The sequence below is a fragment of the Bombus vosnesenskii genome, unplaced genomic scaffold (assembly GCF_011952255.1).
Source record: "Bombus vosnesenskii isolate JDL3184/JDL3185 unplaced genomic scaffold, Bvos_JDL3184-5_v1.1 scf7180000015548, whole genome shotgun sequence".
Lineage (NCBI taxonomy): Eukaryota > Metazoa > Arthropoda > Insecta > Hymenoptera > Apidae > Bombus > Bombus vosnesenskii.
In genome coordinates, this window is record NW_022884042.1 from 6372 (window position 1) to 27227 (window position 20856).

General features: G+C 37.4%; 1 long non-coding RNA gene across 1 annotated transcript; it reads left to right on the forward strand.

Annotated features, from left to right (window-relative positions):
- The first annotated feature begins 904 nt into the window (after window positions 1–904).
- On the forward strand, window positions 905–1725 carry LOC117241259. The gene is made up of 3 exons (XR_004494933.1): window positions 905–1284; window positions 1359–1430; window positions 1509–1725. It is a non-coding gene; the product is annotated as an uncharacterized LOC117241259 (long non-coding RNA).
- Window positions 1726–20856: the final 19131 nt, after the last annotated feature.

Sequence of the window (20856 nt, forward strand, 5' to 3'; positions counted from 1 at the left end):
CGACACAGCGAACGATCTTTTGGTTAATTTCCCGAAGGGGGGATTGTTTTGTTATATCTTTCTTATAATCGCATGCAAGAATGGCAAGAATATCGGTTAATAGCAATACCGGTATCGTTCTTGATTTTCAATTGACCCCGACGGTATATTTATTAGTCCTTTCTGAGCGGGACTTGTGTGATTTCGCAAGCCTTGCCCAAAGATGGGTAATATTTTACCAACAATGGGAGGAGGAATGCGAAGATCAGTGGGTGTTTCAGTAGCTGAAAACACCGTTCGCACAAGCCGACACAACGGACAACTCCTTTGTTTAAAATTTAAGCAATATTTCTATCTTTAAAACCGTAAATGAAATCGAGATTGCCAGAGAAGAAGAAAGTTTTTTAAATTTAATTTGCTTACCTTGAGGAAAAGGTGCTATCTGGTGCCATCACTCCAGCTGTCCCGGTGATCGTCGAAGGTTGTTGGGTTTATTATTTAATCTCGAATATAGTTTTCTATCAACCTTTACTTTATTAAACTATTTCGATACAAATTGAGTGACTTGCTAACTGAATTGATATCGTAATGAAGGCTTAAAATTTTACTTTATTTAATCGCGACTCTCTTCTCTTTATCGAAAAACTAAAGACCCCGAAACGCAAAATACTTATACAAATTTCTAGACGCAAAGAATAATGAGCCGTAGTAACAAACGATCGCAAACTAATGAACGAATAATGCACGAATAATGAACTAATAATGAACAAAGAATTAAAGAACGAATAATGCACGAATAATAAACTGAAGAACGAATAAAGAATTAAAGAACGAATAATGCACGAATAATGAACTAATAATGAACAAAGAATTAAAGAACGAATAATGCACGAATAATGAACTAATAATAATGAACGCCGCGCTATGTTGCATCGCTTATTTATAATGCCATCCCTCATGGGGTGGTGGTCCGCTGGGGGTACGCTTCCGTGGGAATCGGGATGTTGCAGTTTGGGCTTCTTGGAATCGTACGTGACAAAATGTAAATTCCGTATTTCGACTTAGTTTCTATCAGTCCTGTGTTTCTGCTGAGCTAGCGTCTAGGAGATTTGAGGCATTCCACGCTGATCTAGTCCGTTTCGCGAGAAACTTCCACGTGCTGTACCGTGGGAATTACCGGTGTTTCTTCGGCGCGTGGAAGGGCTGGTGGCTGCAGCATCATTATTATTTTAAAGTTTGCTCGGGCAACACGCGCAACTCCGCTGCTCTCCCATAACAAAGACCTCCTCCTTCGAATTGTTTTGCGTAAGTTTGGATGTTTGCATATTAAGATTGTTTTGTGATTTTGATTGTTTTTCCCTTTTTTGCTATTTCCTTAGGCTTCGGTGATCGACGTTCGAACCATGTTTGCTGAGTCGTTTCTATCAGAGGTTCCTTTCCAGACTTCCCTGGTACGTATTTAGTCTTATTTTTAGTTCGTTTGGTTCGTCCTGTTTCGTTTTATTTAAAATATACCGTGTTGTTTCCAGCCCAAGCGAAAGAGGGATTCCGAAGAGGTTTTGGAGGCGCATCTTCGTCACCATGCTTCTGGGAGAAAGGGAATTTCCCCTGTTGTGCGCTATTGGTGTATGTGTGAGTTCAGCGAAATTTATCCCGGAGCTCCTTGCTTCGATTTTGATTTATTGTAGCTGTCTCAATTTTGTTGGTTCGCTGTTTTGATGTTCCTTATTATTATTAATTTTGTGTTCAATATGTGTATATATATATATATATATTTTTAGTCTGATAGTGTTAGGTTATCTATTTTACATTTGTTAATTTTTTAATTTTATATTTCCCCCTTTTATTTAAATATATATATATATTTTTACATTTGTAGTTTCCCATAAAATTTATTAAAGAAAAGTGTTAACAATGTGTTTTCATGATTTGTTTCTCGCGCCTGACTTCCATTAATCCCTAACATTCCTGTCGCCATGACGCGTGTAAATCCAACATGGCCGCTCATAAATGTCATCAGTAAAGTTTTTAGTGACGGGTCTTTAGTTTTGTTTGATATCGAAGTAATTTTCGTCTGTCGCTCGTTTTTTCCTTATTCGACCGCAATTAGAACATTTATTTATTTATATTATTTTAAAGTGACAATAGTATAACTCGTGTGAATATACGTATATATATATATATGTTTATGTTGTGTGTCACTTCAGTATAGCTAATGTTTTGTAATTCTTTGATTGCATTATTTATTGTTTCGAGTAGTTTATTTCATAGAGTATTCGATAATATAAAACATATGCACTCACACATACATGCATCTATATATATATATATATATACGTATTTATATGCATATCTCTCTTGCCCATATAGTGTTCATACGAAATGAAATGTTAATTATTTATTTTATATTAATTTCTTTTAATAAGATAGAACACACACACGCACGCGTATATATGTATATATTTCTGGCAAAGTGATTTTCATTCAGATTCTTTAGTGATATAGTGTTGTGTATTTGAGGTTATGTGTCAATCATTTGATTTCATATATACATATATATCTTGTAGTGTGACAACATAGTATTGAAGGTTTTGTTTCTAGATTATTGTGCGTTTAGTGTGTGTTTACATATTTGTGTTTGATGATAGAATTTCTGTATGCAATTACTCAGGTCGTTGCGGTGTTAATTACTTCGAGCGTTTGGGCTATCGACAGGTTGTCGATTAGTCCCAAGTGTTGCGTTGTGTGTTCTATTTCTTTTGTAGATTATTAATAGTAGTTTTAGTTTAGAAAAATAAATTATTTATATGTTTATATAGAGACATGCATGTTTCATAATGTAATTCTTATATTATAATGATCTACCGGCATCTAGGCTAGTTTTAAGTATGTATTTTAGATTGTAGAATGCACATAGATTAGTAGTAGTTTAGAATATAGATTTTTATATGTTTGTATAGAGACATGCATGTTTCGTAGCATAGTTTTTATTTTATAACTCTTTACCGGAGCGTAGCCTGTATCTTAGATTGTCGATTCGAGCGTACATTAATAGTAGTTTAGTTTAGACTATATATATATATATATATATATATATAGACATGCATGTTTCGTAATGTAGTTCTTATTTTATAATTCTTTACCGGAACGTAGGCTAGTTTCAAATATGTATCTGTTTAATAGAATGCGCACACATATATATATGTTTCTGACAATGTAACTTTTATTTCTTTAATAATGCAATATTGTATGTTTTATGTATTCGTTAGACTATTAGTTTTTAACTTTATATATACTTATATTTTATAAATTGATAATATTGTATTTATTGCATAGTATTATAAGCGCTAACTCTAATAGTTACTAATTTATTACGTGCCTAGCATATATGTTTATACTTATATGTAACTCTTCAAGTTGATTGATTAAAATATATTTATATATACTCGTATTTCTGGCGTTTCAATTATTTCCCTTTTCGTAGTTATTCTTATTTCCTAGTTTATTTGTTTGGTTCGTAACTCGTTCAATCCGTTAGCTGGTTTTATTTATTTTATTTTATTTTATACCGATTGGATTTATTAGTCGCCCTCGCTTTGTTAATCCTTCCTTTAGTTTCGTAGCGCCGTGTGTTCGTTTGTGTATTCAAATCTTTATTCGCGCGTTTTGTATAGAATAGTTTTCTTGTTCTCGTTACGGCGCGTGCGGAGCGCGGGACGTGACAGTCTAAACAATCAAAATATCTCGCAAATCGCGAAAATTTCAAAAATTTTGACGAAAAATAGCCGTCATTTCCTTCCCGTTGGAGATATTTCGACGTTTAAGCACTCGTTGAACTCCATTTCACAGTGATAATTCAATGCACAAACATTTAAGCGTCGAAACAATCAAAATATCTCGCAAATCGCGAAAATTTCAAAAATTTTGACGAAAAATAGCCGTCATTTCCTTCCCGTTGGAGATATTTCGACGTTTAAGCACTCGTTGAACTCCACTTCACAGTGCTAATTCAATGCACATCCATTTGAGCGTCGAAACAATCAAAATATCTCGCAAATCGCGAAAATTTCAAAAATTTTGACGAAAAATAGCCATCATTTCCTTCCCGTTGGAGATATTTCGACGTTTAAGCACTCGTTGAACTCCATTTCACAGTGCTAATTCAATGCACAACCATTTGAGCGTCGAAACAATCAAAATATCTCGCAAATCGCGAAAATTTCCAAAATTTTGACGAAAAATAGCCGTCATTTCCTTCCCGTTGGAGATATTTCGACGTTTAAGCACTCGTTGAACTCCCATTTCACAGTGCTAATTCAATACACAACCATTTGAGCGTCGAAACAATCAAAATATCTCGCAAATCGCGAAAATTTCAAAAATTTTGACGAAAAATAGCCGTCATTTCCTTCCCGTTGGAGATATTTCGACGTTTAAGCACTCGTTGAACTCCATTTCACAGTGCTAATTCAATGCACAACCATTTAAGCATCGAAACAATCAAAATATCTCGCAAATCGCGATTTTGACGAATAATAGCCGTCATTTCCTTCCCGTTGGAGATATTTCGACGTTTAAGCATTCGTTGAACTCCATTTTCACAGTGCTAATTCAGTACCTGCAACCATTTGGCATCAGAGCAATCAAAATATCTCGGAAATCCTTGATTTTGACGAAAATAGCCAAATCATTTCCTGCCGTTGGAGATATTTCGACGTTTAAGCACTCGTTGAACTCCATTTCACGAGGTGCTAATTCAGTACACAACCATTTAGAAATCGGAAACAATCAAAGATATCTCGCAAAATCGCGAAATTTCAAAATTTTGGCAAAGAAAATAGCCATCATTTCCTTCCATTCCCAGAATATTTCGGCTTGTTCAGCACTCATTGAACTCCATTTTTCACAGTACTAATTCAATGCACAACCATTTGAGCGTCGAAACAAACAAAATATCTCGCAAATCGCGAAAATTTCAAAAATTTTGACGAAAAATAGCCGTCATTTCCTTCCCGTTGGAGATATTTCGACGTTTCAGCACTCGTTGAACTCCATTTCACAGTGCTAATTCAATGCACAACCATTTAAGCGTCTAAACAATCAAAATATCTCGCAAATCGCGAAAATTTCAAAAATTTTGACGAAAAATAGCCGTCATTTCCTTTTCCTGCCCGTTGGAGATATTTCGACGTTTAAGCACTCGTTGAACTCCATTTCACAGTGCTAATGCAATGCACAACCATTTAAGCGTCGAAACAATCAAAACACCTCGCAATTCGCGAAAATTTCAAAAATTTTGACGAAAAATAGCCGTCATTTCCTTCCCGTTGGAGATATTTCTACGTTTAAGCACTCGTTGAACTCCATTTCACAGTGCTAATGCAATGCACAACCATTTAAGCGTCGAAACAATAAAAATATCTCGCAAATCGCGAAAATTTCAAAAATTTTGACGGAAAATAGCCGTCATCTCCTTCCCGTTGGAGATATTTCGACGTTTAAGCACTCGCTGAACTCCATTTCACAGTGCTAATGCAATGCACAACCATTTAAGCGTCGAAACAATCAAAATATCTCGCAAATCGCGATTTTGACGTAAAATAGCCGTCATTTCCTTCCCGTTGGTGATATTTCGACGTTTAAGCACTCGTTGAACTCCATTTCACAGTGCTAATTCAATGCACAACCATTCAAGCGTCGAAACAATCAAAATATCTCGCAAATCGCGAAAATGTCAAAAATTTTGACGAAAAATAGCCGTGTTCCTTTGCGTTGGAATATTTCGGCGATGTAAGCGGAACTCCATTTCACGGTCTTCAATGCACAACCATTTGAGCGTCGAAACAATCAAAATATCTCGCAAATCGCGAAAATTTCAAAAATTTTGACGAAAAATAGCCGTCATTTCCTTCCGTTGGAGATATTTCGACGTTTAAGCACTCGTTGAACTCCATTTCACAGTGCTAATTCAATGCACAACCATTTGAGCGTCGAAACAATCAAAATATCTCATAAATCGCGAAAATTTCAAAAATTTTGACGAAAAATAGCCGTCATTTCCTTCCCGTTGGAGATATTTCGACGTTTGAGCACTCGTTGAACTCCATTTCACAGTGCTAATTCAATGCACAACCATTTGAGCGTCGAAACAATCAAAATATCTCGCAAATCGCGAAAATTTAAAAAATTTTGACGAAAAATAGCCGTCATTTCCTTCCCGTTGGAGATATTTCGACGTTTAGGCACTCGTTGAACTCCATTTCACAGTGCTAATTCAATGCACATCCATTTGAGCGTCGAAACAATCAAAATATCTCGCAAATCGCGATTTTAACGAAAAATAGCCGTCATTTCCTTCCCGTTGGAGATATTTCGACGTTTAAGCACTCGTTGAACACCATTTCACAGTGCTAATTCAATGCACATCCATTTGAGCGTCGAAACAATCAAAATATCTCGCAAATCGCGATTTTAACGAAAAATAGCCGTCATTTTCTTCCCGTTGGAGATATTTCGACGTTTAAGCACTCGTTGAACTCCATTTCACAGTGCTAATTCAATGCACAACCATTTGAGCATCGAAAGAATCAAAATATCTCCCAAATCGCGAAAATTTCAAAAATTTTGACGAAAAATAGCCGTCATTTCCTTCCCGTTGGAGATATTTCGACGTTTAAGCACTCGTTGAACTCCATTTCACAGTGCTAATTCAATGCACAACCATTTAAGCGTCGAAACGATCAAAATATCTCGCAAATCGTGAAAATTTCAAAAATTTTGACGAAAAATAGCCGTCATTTCCTTCCCGTTGGAGATATTTCGACGTTTAAGCACTCGTTGAACTCCATTTCACAGTGCTAATTCAATGCACAAACATTTAAGCGTAGAAACGATCAAAATATCTCGCAAATCGCGAAAATTTCAAAAATTTTGACGAAAAATAGCCGTAATTTCCTTCCCGTTGGAGATATTTCGACGTTTAAGCACTCGTTGAACTCCATTTCACAGTGCTAATGCAATGCACAACCATTTAAGCGTCGAAACAATAAAAATATCTCGCAAATCGCGAAAATTTCAAAAATTTTGACGGAAAATAGCCGTCATCTCCTTCCCGTTGGAGATATTTCGACGTTTAAGCACTCGCTGAACTCCATTTCACAGTGCTAATGCAATGCACAACCATTTAAGCGTCGAAACAATCAAAATATCTCGCAAATCGCGATTTTGACGTAAAATAGCCGTCATTTCCTTCCCGTTGGTGATATTTCGACGTTTAAGCACTCGTTGAACTCCATTTCACAGTGCTAATTCAATGCACATCCATTTGAGCGTCGAAGCAATCAAAATATCTCGCAAATCGCGATTTTAACGAAAAATAGCCGTCATTTCCTTCCCGTTGGAGATATTTCGACGTTTAAGCACTCGTTGAACTCCATTTCACAGTGCTAATTCAATGCACAACCATTTAAGCGTCTAAGAAATCAAAATATCTCGCAAATCGCGAAAACTTCAAAAATTTTGACGAAAAATAGCCGTCATTTCCTTCCCGTTGGAGATATTTCGACGTTTGAGCACTCGTTGAACTCCAATACACAGTGCTAATTCAATGCACAACCATTTAAGCGTCTAAACAATCAAAATATCTCCCAAATCGCGAAAATTTCAAAAATTTTGACGAAAAATAGCCGTCATTTCCTTCCCGTTGGAGATATTTCGACGTTTAAGCACTCGTTGAACTCCATTTCAAAGTGCTAATTCAATGCACAACCATTTAAGCGTCGAAACAATCGAAATATCTCGCAAATCGCGAAAATTTCAAAAATTTTGAGGAAAAATAGCCGTCATTTCCTTCCCGTTGGAGACATTTCGACGTTTAAGCACTCGTTGAACTCCATTTCACAGTGCTAATTCAATGCATAACCATTTAAGCGTCGAAACGATCAAAATATCTCGCAAATCTCGAAAATTTCAAAAATTTTGACGAAAAATAGCCGTCATTTCCTTCCCGTTGGAGATATTTCGACGTTTAAGCACTCGTTGAACTCCATTTCACAGTGCTAATTCAATGCACAAACATTTAAGCGTAGAAACGATCAAAATATCTCGCAAATCGCGAAAATTTCAAAAATTTTGACGAAAAATAGCCGTAATTTCCTTCAGATCGGAATGTTCGACGTTTAAACACTCGTTGAACTCATTTCACGGTGCTAATGCAATGCACAACCATTTAAGCGTCGAAACAATAAAAATATCTCGCAAATCGCGAAAATTTCAAAAATTTTGACGAAAAATAGCCGTCATCTCCTTCCCGTTGGAGATATTTCGACGTTTAAGCACTCGTTGAACTCCATTTCACAGTGCTAATTCAATGCACAACCATTTGAGCGTCGAAACAATCAAAATATCTCGCAAATCGCGATTTTGACGAAAAATAGCCGTCATTTCCTTCCCGTTGGTGATATTTCGACGTTTAAGCGCTCGTTGAACTCCATTTCACAGTGCTAATTCAATGCACAACCATTTGAGCGTCGAAACAATCAAAATATCTCGCAAATCGCGAAAATGTCAAAAATTTAGACGAAAAATAGCCGTCATTTCCTTCCCGTTGGAGATATTTCGACGTTTAAGCACTCGTTGAACTCCATTTCACAGTGCTAATTCAATGCACAACCATTTGAGCGTCGAAACAATCAAAATATCTCGCAAATCGCGAAAATTTCAAAAATTTTGACGAAAATAGCCGTCATTTCCTTCCCGTTGGAGATATTTCGACGTTTAAGCACTCGTTGAACTCCATTTCACAGTGCTAATTCAATGCACAACCATTTAAGCGTCGAAACGATCAAAATATCTCGCAAATCGCGAAAATTTCAAAAATTTTGACGAAAAATAGCCGTCATTTCCTTCCCGTTGGAGATATTTCGACGTTTGAGCACTAGTTGAACTCCATTTCACAGTGCTAATTCAATGCACAACCATTTAAGCGTCGAAACAATCAAAATATCTCGCAAATCGCGAAAATTTCAAAAATTTTGACGAAAAATAGCTGTCATTTCCTTCCCGTTGGACATATTTCGACGTTTAAGCACTCGTTGAACTCAATTTCACAGTGATAATTCAATGCACAAACATTTAAGCGTCGAAACAATCAAAATATCTCGCAAATCGCGAAAATTTCAAAAATTTTGGCGAAAAATAGCCGTCATTTCCTTCCCGTTGGAGATATTTCGACGTTTAAGCACTCGTTGAACTCCATTTCACAGTGCTAATTCAATGCACAACCATTTAAGCGACTAAGAAATCAAAATATCTCGCAAATCGCGAAAATTTCAAAAATTTTGACGAAAAATAGCCGTCATTTCCTTCCCGTTGGAGATATTTCGACGTTTGAGCACTCGTTGAACTCCAATACACAGTGCTAATTCAATGCACAACCATTTAAGCGTCTAAACAATCAAAATATCTCCCAAATCGCGAAAATTTCAAAAATTTTGACGAAAAATAGCCGTCATTTCCTTCCCGTTGGAGATATTTCGACGTTTAAGCACTCGTTGAACTCCATTTCAAAGTGCTAATTCAATGCACAACCATTTGAGCGTCGAAACAATCAAAATATCTCGCAAATCGCGAAAATTTCAAAAATTTTGATGAAAAATAGCCGTCATTTCCTTCCCGTTGGAGATATTTCGACGTTTAAGCACTCGTTGAACTCCATTTCACAGTGCTAATTCAATGCACAACCATTTGAGCGTCGAAACAATCAAAATATCTCACAAATCGCGAAAATTTCAAAAATTTTGACGAAAAATAGCCGTCATTTCCTTCCCGTTGGAGATATTTAGACGTTTAAGCACTCGTTGAACTCCATTTCACAGTGCTAATTCAATGCACATCCATTTGAGCGTCGAAACAATCAAAATATCTCGCAAATCGCGATTTTAACGAAAAATAGCCGTCATTTCCTTCCCGTTGGAGATATTTCTACGTTTAAGCACTCGTTGAACTCCATTTCACAGTGCTAATTCAATGCACAACCATTTGGCAGAAACAATCAAAATATCTCGCAATCGCGATTTTGACGTAAAATAGTTGTCATTTCCTTCCGATCTGATATTTCGACGTTTAGCACTCGTTGAACTCCATTTCACAGTGCTAATTCATGCACACCATTTGAGCGTCGAAACAATCAAAATATCGCAAATCGCGAAAATTTCAAAATTTTGGCGAAAAATAGCCGTCATTTCCTTCCCGTTGGAGATATTTCGACGTTTAAGCACTCGTTGAACTCCATTTCACAGTGCTAATTCAATGCACAACCATTTAAGCGTCTAAGAAATCAAAATATCTCGCAAATCGCGAAAACTTCAAAAATTTTGACGAAAAATAGCCGTCATTTCCTTCCCGTTGGAGATATTTCGACGTTTGAGCACTCGTTGAACTCCAATACACAGTGCTAATTCAATGCACAACCATTTAAGCGTCTAAACAATCAAAATATCTCCCAAATCGCGAAAATTTCAAAAATTTTGACGAAAAATAGCCGTCATTTCCTTCCCGTTGGAGATATTTCGACGTTTAAGCACTCGTTGAACTCCATTTCAAAGTGCTAATTCAATGCACAACCATTTAAGCGTCGAAACAATCGAAATATCTCGCAAATCGCGAAAATTTCAAAAATTTTGAGGAAAAATAGCCGTCATTTCCTTCCCGTTGGAGACATTTCGACGTTTAAGCACTCGTTGAACTCCATTTCACAGTGCTAATTCAATGCATAACCATTTAAGCGTCGAAACGATCAAAATATCTCGCAAATCTCGAAAATTTCAAAAATTTTGACGAGAAATAGCCGTCATTTCCTTCCCGTTGGAGATATTTCGACGTTTAAGCACTCGTTGAACTCCATTTCACAGTGCTAATTCAATGCACAAACATTTAAGCGTAGAAACGATCAAAATATCTCGCAAATCGCGAAAATTTCAAAAATTTTGACGAAAAATAGCCGTAATTTCCTTCCCGTTGGAGATATTTCGACGTTTAAGCACTCGTTGAACTCCATTTCACAGTGCTAATTCAATGCACAACCATTTGAGCGTCGAAACAATCAAAATATCTCGCAAATCGCGAGAATTTCAAAAATTTTGACGAAAAATAGCCGTCATTTCCTTCCCGTTGGAGATATTTCCACGTTTAAGCACTCGTTGAACTCCATTTCACAGTGCTAATTCAATGCACAACCATTTGAGCGTCGAAACAATCAAAATATCTCGCAAATCGCGAAAATTTCAAAAATTTTGACGTAAAATAGCCGTCATTTCCTTCCCGTTGGAGATATTTCGACGTTTAAGCACTCGTTGAACTCCATTTCACAGTGCTAATTCAATGCACAACCATTTAAGCGTCGAAACAATCAAAATATCTCGCAAATCGCGAAAATGTCAAAAATTTTGGCGAAAAATAGCCGTCATTTCCATTGCGTTGGAGATATTTCGACGTTTAAGCACTCGTTGAACTCCATTTCACAGTGCTAATTCAATGCACAACCATTTAAGCGTCGAAACAATCAAAATATCTCGCAAATCGCGATTTTGACGAAAAATAGCCGCCATTTCCTGCCCGTTGGAGATATTTCGACGTTTAAGCACTCGTTGAACTCCATTTCACAGTGCTAATTCAATGCACAACCATTTGAGCGTCGAAACAATCAAAATATCTCGCAAATCGCGAAAATTTCAAAAATTTTGACGAAAAATAACCGTCATTTCCTTCCCGTTGGAGATATTTCGACGTTTAAGCACTCGTTGAACTCCATTTCACAGTGCTAATTCAATGCACAACCATTTGAGCGTCGAAACAATCAAAATATCTCGCAAATCGCGAAAATTTCAAAAATTTAGACGAAAAATAGCCGTCATTTCCTTCCCGTTGGAGATAGTTCGACGTTTAAGCACTCGTTGAACTCCATTTCACAGTGCTAATTCAATGCACAACCATTTGAGCGTCGAAACAATCAAAATATCTCGCAAATCGCGAAAATTTCCAAAATTTTGACGAAAAATAGCCGTCATTTCCTTCCCGTTGGAGATATTTCGACGTTTAAGCACTCGTTGAACTCCATTTCACAGTGCTAATTCAATGCACAACCATTTAAGCGTCGAAACAATCAAAATATCTCGCAAATCGCGATTTTGACGAAAAATAGCCGTCATTTCCTGCCCGATGGAGATATTTCGACGTTTAAGCACTCGTTGAACTCCATTTCACAGTGCTAATTCAATGCACAAACGTTTAAGTGTCGAAACAATCAAAATATCTCGCAAATCGCGAAAATTTCAAAAATTTTGACGAAAAATAGCCATCATTTCCTTCCCGTTGGAGATATTTCGACGTTTAAGCACTCGTTGAACTCCATTTCACAGTGCAAATTCAATGCACAACCATTTAAGCGTCGAAACAGTCAAAATATCTCGCAAATCGCAAAAATTTCAAAAATTTTGACGAAAAATAGCCGTCATTTCCTGCCCGTTGGAGATATTTCGGCGTTTAAGCACTCGTTGAAATCCATTTCACAGTGCTAATTCAATGCACAACCATTTAAGCGTCGAAACAATCAAAATATCTCGCAAATCGCGAAAATTTCAAAAATTTTGACGAAAAATAGCCGTCATTTCCTTCCCGTTGGAGATATTTCGACGTTTCAGCACTCGTTGAACTCCATTTCACAGTGCTAATTCAATGCACAACCATTTAAGAGTCTAAACAATCAAAATATCTCGCAAATCGCGAAAATTTCAAAAATTTTGACGAAAAATTGCCGTCATTTCCTTCCCGTTGGAGATATTTCGACGTTTAAGCACTCGTTGAACTCCATTTCACAGTGCTAATTCAATGCACAACCATTTGAGCGTCGAAACAATCAAAATATCTCGCAAATCGCGATTTTGACGAAAAATAGACGTCATTTCCTTCCCGTTGGAGATATTTCGACGTTTAAGCACTCGTTGAACTCCATTTCGCAGTGCTAATTCAATGCACAACCATTCGAGCGTCGAAACAATCAAAATATCTGCAAATCGCGAAAATTTCAAAATTTTGACGTGAGAAATAGCCAGCTATCCTTCCCGTTGGAGATATTTCTGACGTTTAAGCACTCGTTGAACTTCATTTCACAGTGCTAATTCAATGCACAGCCATTTAAGCGTCGAAACAATCAAAAAAATCTCGCAAATCGCGAAAATTTCAAAAATTTTGACGAAAAATAGCTGTCATTTCCTTCCCGTTGGAGATATTTCGACGTTTAAGCACTCGTTGAACTCCATTTCACAGTGCTAATCCAATGCACAACCATTTGAGCGTCGAAACAATCAAAATATCTCGCAAATCGCGAAAATTTCAAAAATTTTGACGAAAAATAGCCTTCATTTCCGTCCCGTTGGAGATATTTCGACGTTTGAGCACTCGTTGAACTCCATTTCACAGTGCTAATTCAATGCACATCCATTTGAGCGTCGAAACAATCAAATATCTCGCAAATCGCGAAAATTTCAAAAATGTTGACGAAAAATAGCCGTCATTTCCTTCCCGTTGGAGATATTTCGACGTTTAGGCACTCGTTGAACTCAATTTCACAGTGATAATTCAATGCACAAACATTTAAGCGTAGAAACGATCAAAATATCTCGCAAATCGCGAAAATTTCAAAAATTTTGACGAAAAATAGCCGTCATTTCCTTCCCGTTGGAGATATTTCGACGTTTAAGCACTCGTTGAACTCCATTTCACAGTGCTAATTCAATGCACAACCATTTAAGCGACTAAGAAATCAAAATATCTCGCAAATCGCGAAAATTTCAAAAATTTCGACGAAAAATAGCCATCATTTCCTTCCCGTTGGAGATATTTCGACGTTTGAGCACTCGTTGAACTCCAATACACAGTGCTAATTCAATGCACAACCATTTAAGCGTCTAAACAATCAAAATATCTCCCAAATCGCGAAAATTTCAAAAATTTTGACGAAAAATAGCCGTCATTTCCTTCCCGTTGGAGATATTGCGACGTTTAAGCACTCGTTGAACTCCATTTCATAGTGCTAATTCAATGCACAACCATTTGAGCGTCGAAACAATCAAAATATCTCGCAAATCGCGATTTTGACGAAAAATAGCCGTCATTTCCTTCCCGTTGGAGATATTTCGACGTTTAAGCGCTCGTTGAACTCCATTTCACAGTGCTAATTCAATGCACAGCCATTTGAGCGTCGAAACAATCAAAATATCTCGCAAATCGCGAAAATTTCAAAAATTTTGACGAAAAATAGCCGTCATTTCCTTCCCGTTGGAGATATTTCGACGTTTAAGCACTCGTTGAACTCCATTTCACAGTGCTAATTCAATGCACAACCATTTGAGCGTCGAAACAATCAAAATATCTGGCAAATCCGCGAAAATTCTGTAATTTTGACGAAAATAGCCGTCATTTCCTTCCATTTGGGAGATATTTCGACGTTTTAAGCACTCGTTGAACTCCATTTCACGAGGTGCTAATTCAATGCTACCAATGTTTGAGCGTCGAAACAATCAAAATATCGCAAATCGCGGTTACGACCGAAAATAGCCATCATTTCCTTCCCGTTGGAGATATTTCGACGTTTAAGCACTCGTTGAACTCATTTCAGTGCTAATTCCAATTGCACAACCATTTGAGCGTCAGAGCAATCCAAAGTATCTCGCATAGCCTCTTGAAAATTTCAAAAATTTTGTTGAAAATAGCCGTCATTTCCTTCCCGTTGGGAGATATTTCGTGTTTAAGCACTCGTTGAACTCCATTTCCAGTGCTAATGTATTACGCACAACCATTTGAGCGTCGAAACAATCAAAATATCTCGCAAATCACGATTTTGAAGAAAAATAGCCGTCATTTCCTTCCCGTTGGAGATATTTCGACGTTTAAGCACTCGTTGAACTCCATTTCACAGTGCTAATTCAATGCACAACCATTTGAGCGTCGAAACAATCAAAATATCTCGCAAATCGCGAAAATTTCAAAATTTTGACGAAAAATAGCCGTCATTTCCTTCCCGTTGGAGATATTTCGACGTTTAAGCACTCGTTGAACTCCATTTCACAGTGCTAATTCAATGCACAACCATTTGAGCGTCGAAACAATCAAAATATCTCGCAAATCGCGAAAATTTCAAAAATTTTGACGAAAAATAGCCGTCATTTCCTTCCCGTTGGAGATGTTTCGACGTTTAAGCACTCGTTGAACTCCATTTCACAGTGCTAATTCAATGCACAACCATTTGAGCGTCGAAACAATCAAAATATCTCGCAAATCGCGAAAATTTCAAAAATTTTGACGAAAAATAGCCGTCATTTTCTTCCCGTTGGAGATATTTCGACGTTTAAGCACTCGTTGAACTCCATTTCATAGTGCTAATTCAATGCACAACCATTTGAGCGTCGAAACAATCAAAATATCTCGCAAATCGCGATTTTGACGAAAAATAGCCGTCATTTCCTCCCTGTTGGAGATATCTCGACGTTTGAGCACTCCTTGAACTCCATTTCACGGGGCTAATGCAATGCACAACCACTTAAGCGACGAAACAATCAAAATATCTCGCAAATCGCGAAGATTTCGTCGATTTAGACGAAAAATAGCCGTCATTTCCTTCCCGTTGGAGATATTTCGACGTTTAAGCACTCGTTGAACTCCATTTCACAGTGCTAATTCAATGCACAACCATTTGAGCGCCGAAACAATCAAAATATCTCGCAAATCGCGAAAATTTCCAAAATTTTGACGAAAAATAGCCGTCATTTCCTTCCCGTTGGAGATATTTCGACGTTTAAGCACTCGTTGAACTCCACTTCACAGTGCTAATTCAATGCACAACCATTTGAGCGTCGAAACAATCAAAATATCTCGCAAATCGCGAAAATTTCAAAAATTTTGACGAAAAATAGCCGTCATTTCCTTCCCGTTGGAGATGTTTCGACGTTTAAGCACTCGTTGAACTCCATTTCACAGTGCTAATTCAATGCACAACCATTTAAGCGTCGAAACAATCAACATATCTCGCGAATCGCGAAAATTTCAAAAATTTTGACGAAAAATAGCCGTCATTTCCTTCCCGTTGGAGATATTTCGACGTTTAAGCACTCGTTGAACTCCATTTCACAGTGCTAATTCAATGCACAACCATTTAAGCGCCGAAACAACCAAAATATCTCGCAAATCGCGAAAATTTCGAAAATTTTGACGAAAAATAGCCGTCATTTCCTTCCCGTTGGAGATATTTCGACGTTTAAGCACTCGTTGGACTCCATTTCACAGTGCTAATTCAATGCACATCCATTTGAGCGTCGAAACAATCAAAATATCTCGCAAATCGCGATTTTAACGAAAAATAGCCGTCATTTCCTTCCCGTTGGAAATATTTCGACGTTTAAGCACTCGTTGAACTCCATTTCACAGTGCTAATTCAATGCACAACCATTTGAGCGTCGAAACAATCAAAATATCTCGCAAATCGCGATTTTGACGAAAAATAGCCGTCATTTCCTTCCCGTTGGATATATTTCGACGTTTAAGCGCTCGTTGAACTCCATTTCACAGTGCTAATTCAATGCACAACCATTTGAGCGTCGAAACAATCAAAATATCTCATAAATCGCGAAAATTTCAAAAATTTTGACGAAAAATAGCAGTCATTTCCTTCCCGTTGGAGATATTTCGACGTTTAAGCACTCGTTGAACTCCATTTCGCAGTGCTAATTCAATGCACTACCATTTGAGCGTCGAAACAATCAAAATATCCCGCAAATCGCGATTTTGACGAAAAATAGCCGTCATTTCCTTCCCGTTGGAGATATTTCGACGTTTAAGCGCTCGTTGAACTCCATTTCACAGTGCTAATGCAATGCACAACCATTTAAGCGTCGAAACAATCAAAATATCTCGCAAATCGCGAAAATTTCAAAAATTTTGACGAGAAATAGCCGTCATTTCCTTCCCGTTGGTGATATTTCGACGTTTAAGCACTCGTTGAACTCCATTTCACAGTGCTAATTCAATGCACAACCATTTAAGCGTCGAAACAATCGAAATATCTCGCAAATCGCGAAAATTTCAAAAATTTTGACGAAAAATAGCCGTCATTTCCTTCCCGTTGGAGATATTTCGACGTTTAAGCACTCGTTGAACTCCATTTCACAGTGCTAATTCAATGCACAACCATTTGAGCGTCGAAACAATCAAAATATCTCGCAAATCGCGAAAATTGCAAAAATTTTGAAGAAAAATAGCCGTCATTTCCTTCCCGTTGGAGATATTTCGACGTTTAAGCACTCGTTAAACTCCATTTCACAGTGCTAATTCAATGCACATCCATTTGAGCGTCGAAACAATCAAAATATCTCGCAAATCGCGATTTTAACGAAAAATAGCCGTCATTTCCTTCCCGTTGGAGATATTTCGACGTTTAAGCACTCGTTGAACTCCATCTCATAGTGCTAATTCAATGCACAACCACTTGAGCGTCGAAACAATCAAAATATCTCGCAAATCGCGAAAATTTCAAAATTTTTGACGAAAAATAGCCGTCATTTCCTTCCCGTTGGAGATATTTCGACGTTTAAGCACTCGATGAACTCCATTTCACAGTGCTAATTCAATGCACAACCATTTAAGCGTCGAAACAATCAAAATATCTCGCAAATCGCGATTTTGACGAAAAATAGCCGTCATTTCCTTCCCGTTGGAGATATTTCGACGTTTAAGCACTCGTTGAACTCCATTTCACGGTGCTAATTCAATGCACATCCATTTGAGCATCGAAACAATCAAAATATCTCGCAAATCGCGATTTTGACGAAAAATAGCCGTCATTTCCTTCCCGTTGGAGATATTTCGACGTTTAAGCGCTCGTTGAACTCAATTTCACAGTGCTAATGCAATGCACAACCATTTAAGCGTCGAAACAATCAAAATATCTCGCAAATCGCGAAAATTTCAAAAATTTTGACGAAAAATAGCCGTCATTTCCTTCCCGTTGGAGATATTTCGACGTTTAAGCACTCGTTGAACTCCATTTCACAGTGCTAATTCAATGCACAACCATTTGAGCGTCGAAACAATCAAAATATCTGGCAAATCGCGAAAATTTCAAAAATTTTGACGAAAAATAGCCGTCATTTCCTTCCCGTTGGAGATATTTCGACGTTTAAGCACTCGTTGAACTTCATTTCACAGTGCTAATTCAATGCACAACCATTTAAGCGTCGAAACAATCGAAATATCTCGCAAATCGCGAAAATTTCAAAAATTTTGACGAAAAATAGCTGTCATTTCCTTCCCGTTGGAGATATTTCGACGTTTAAGCACTCGTTGAACTCCATTTCACAGTGCTAATTCAATTACTGGCTCCATTTAAGCATTCGAAACAATCCGGAAAATATCTCACCAATTCTTGAAAATTTCAAAAATTTTCACGAAAAATAGCCGTCATTTACTTCCCGTTGGAGATATTTCGACGTTTAAGCACTCGTTGAACTCCATTTCACAGTGCTAATTCAATGCACAACCATTTAAGCGTCGAAACAATCAAAATATCTCGCAAATCGCGAAACTTTCAAAAATTTTGACGAAAAATAGCCGTCATTTCCTTCCCGTTGGAGATATTTCGACGTTAAAGCACTCGTTGAACTCCATTTCACAGTGCTAATTCAATGCACAACCATTGAAGCGTCGAAACAATCAGAATATCTCGCATATCGCGAAAATTTCAAAAATTTTGACGAACAATAGCCGTCATTTCCTTCCCGTTGGAGATATTTCGACGTTTAAGCACTCGTTGAACTCCATTTCACAGTGCTAATTCAATGCACAACCATTTAAGCGTCGAAACAATCAAAATATCTCGCAAATCGCGAAAATTTCAAAAATTTTGACGAAAAATAGCCGTCATTTCCTTCCCGTTGGAGATATTTCGACGTTTAAGCACTCGTTGAACTCCATTTCACAGTGCTAATTCAATGCACAACCATTTAAGCGACGAAACAATCAGAATATCTCGCAAATCGCGATTTTGACGAAAAATAGCCGTCATTTCCTTCCCGTTGGAGATATTTCGACGTTTAAGCACTCGTTGAACTCCATTTCACAGTGCTAATTCAATGCACAACCATGTGAGCGTCGAAACAATCAAAATATCTCGCAAATCGCGAAAATTTCAAAAATTTTGACGAAAAAAAGCCGTCATTTCCTTCCCGTTGGAGATATTTCGACGTTAAAGCACTCGCTGAACTCCATTTCACAATGCTAATTCAACGCACAATCATTTAAGCGTCGATACAATCAAAATATCTCGCAAATCGCGAAAATTTCAAAAATTTTGACGAAAAATAGCCGTCATTTCCTTACCGTTGGAAATATTTCGACGTATAAGCACTCGTTGAACTCCATTTCACAGTGCTAATTCAATGCACAACCATTTAAGCGTCGAAACAATCAAAATATCTCGCAATTCGCGAAAATTTCAAAAATTTTGACGAAAAATAGCCGTCATTTCCTTCCCGTTGGAGATATTTCGACGTTTAAGCACTCGTTGAACTCCATTTCACAGTGCTAACTCAATGCACAACCATTTAAGCGTCGAAACAATCAAAATATCTCGCAATTCGCGAAAATTTCAAAAATTTTGACGAAAAATAGCCGTCATTTCCTTCCCGTTGGAGATATTTCGACGTTAAAGCACTCGTTGAACTCCATTTCACAGTGGTAATTCAATGCACAACCATTTAAGCGTCGAAACAATCAAAATATCTCGCAAATCGCGAAAATTTCGAAAATTTTGACGAAAAATAGCCGTCATTCCCTTCCCGTTGGAGATATTTCGACGTTTAAGCACTCGTTGTACTCCATTTCACAGTGCTAATTCAATGCACAACCATTTGAGCGTCGAAACAATCAAAATATATCGCAAATCGCGAAAATTTCAAAAATTTTGACGAAAAATAGCCGTCATTTCCTTCCCGTTGGAGATATTTCGACGTTTAAGCACTCGTTGAACTCCATTTCACAGTGCTAATTCAATGCACATCCATTTGAGCGTCGAAACTATCAAAATATCTCGCAAATCGCGAAAATTTCAAAAATTTTGATGAAAAATAGCCGTCATTTCCTTCCCGTTGGAGATATTTCGACGTTTAAGCACTCGTTGAACTCCATTTCACAGTGCTAATTCAATGCACAACCATTTAAGCGTCGAAACAATCAAAATATCTCGCAAATCGCGAAACTTTCAAAAATTTTGACGAAAAATAGCCGTCATTTCCTTCCCGTTGGAGATATTTCGACGTTAAAGCACTCGTTGAACTCCATTTCACAGTGCTAATTCAATGCACAACCATTGAAGCGTCGAAACAATCGAAATATCTATAAATCGCGAAACTTTCCAAGAAGAATTTTGACGAAAAATAGCCGTCATTTCCTTCCCGTTGGAGATATTTCGACGCTTAAGCACTCGTTGAACTCCATTTCACAGTGCTAATGCAATGCACAACCATTTAAGCGTCGAAACAATCAAAATATCTCGCAAATCGCGAAGATTTCGTAAATTTTGACGAAAAATAGCCGTCATTTCCTTCCCGTTGGAGATATTTCGACGTTCAAGCACTCGTTGAACTCCATTTCACAGTGCTAATGCAATGCACAACAATTTAAGCGTCGAAACAATCAAAATAAATCGCAAATCGCGATTTTGACGAAAAATAGCCGTCATTTCCTGCCCGTTGGAGATATTTCGACGTTTAAGCACCAGTTGAACTCCATTTCACAGTGCTAATGCAATGCACAACCATTTAAGCGTCGAAA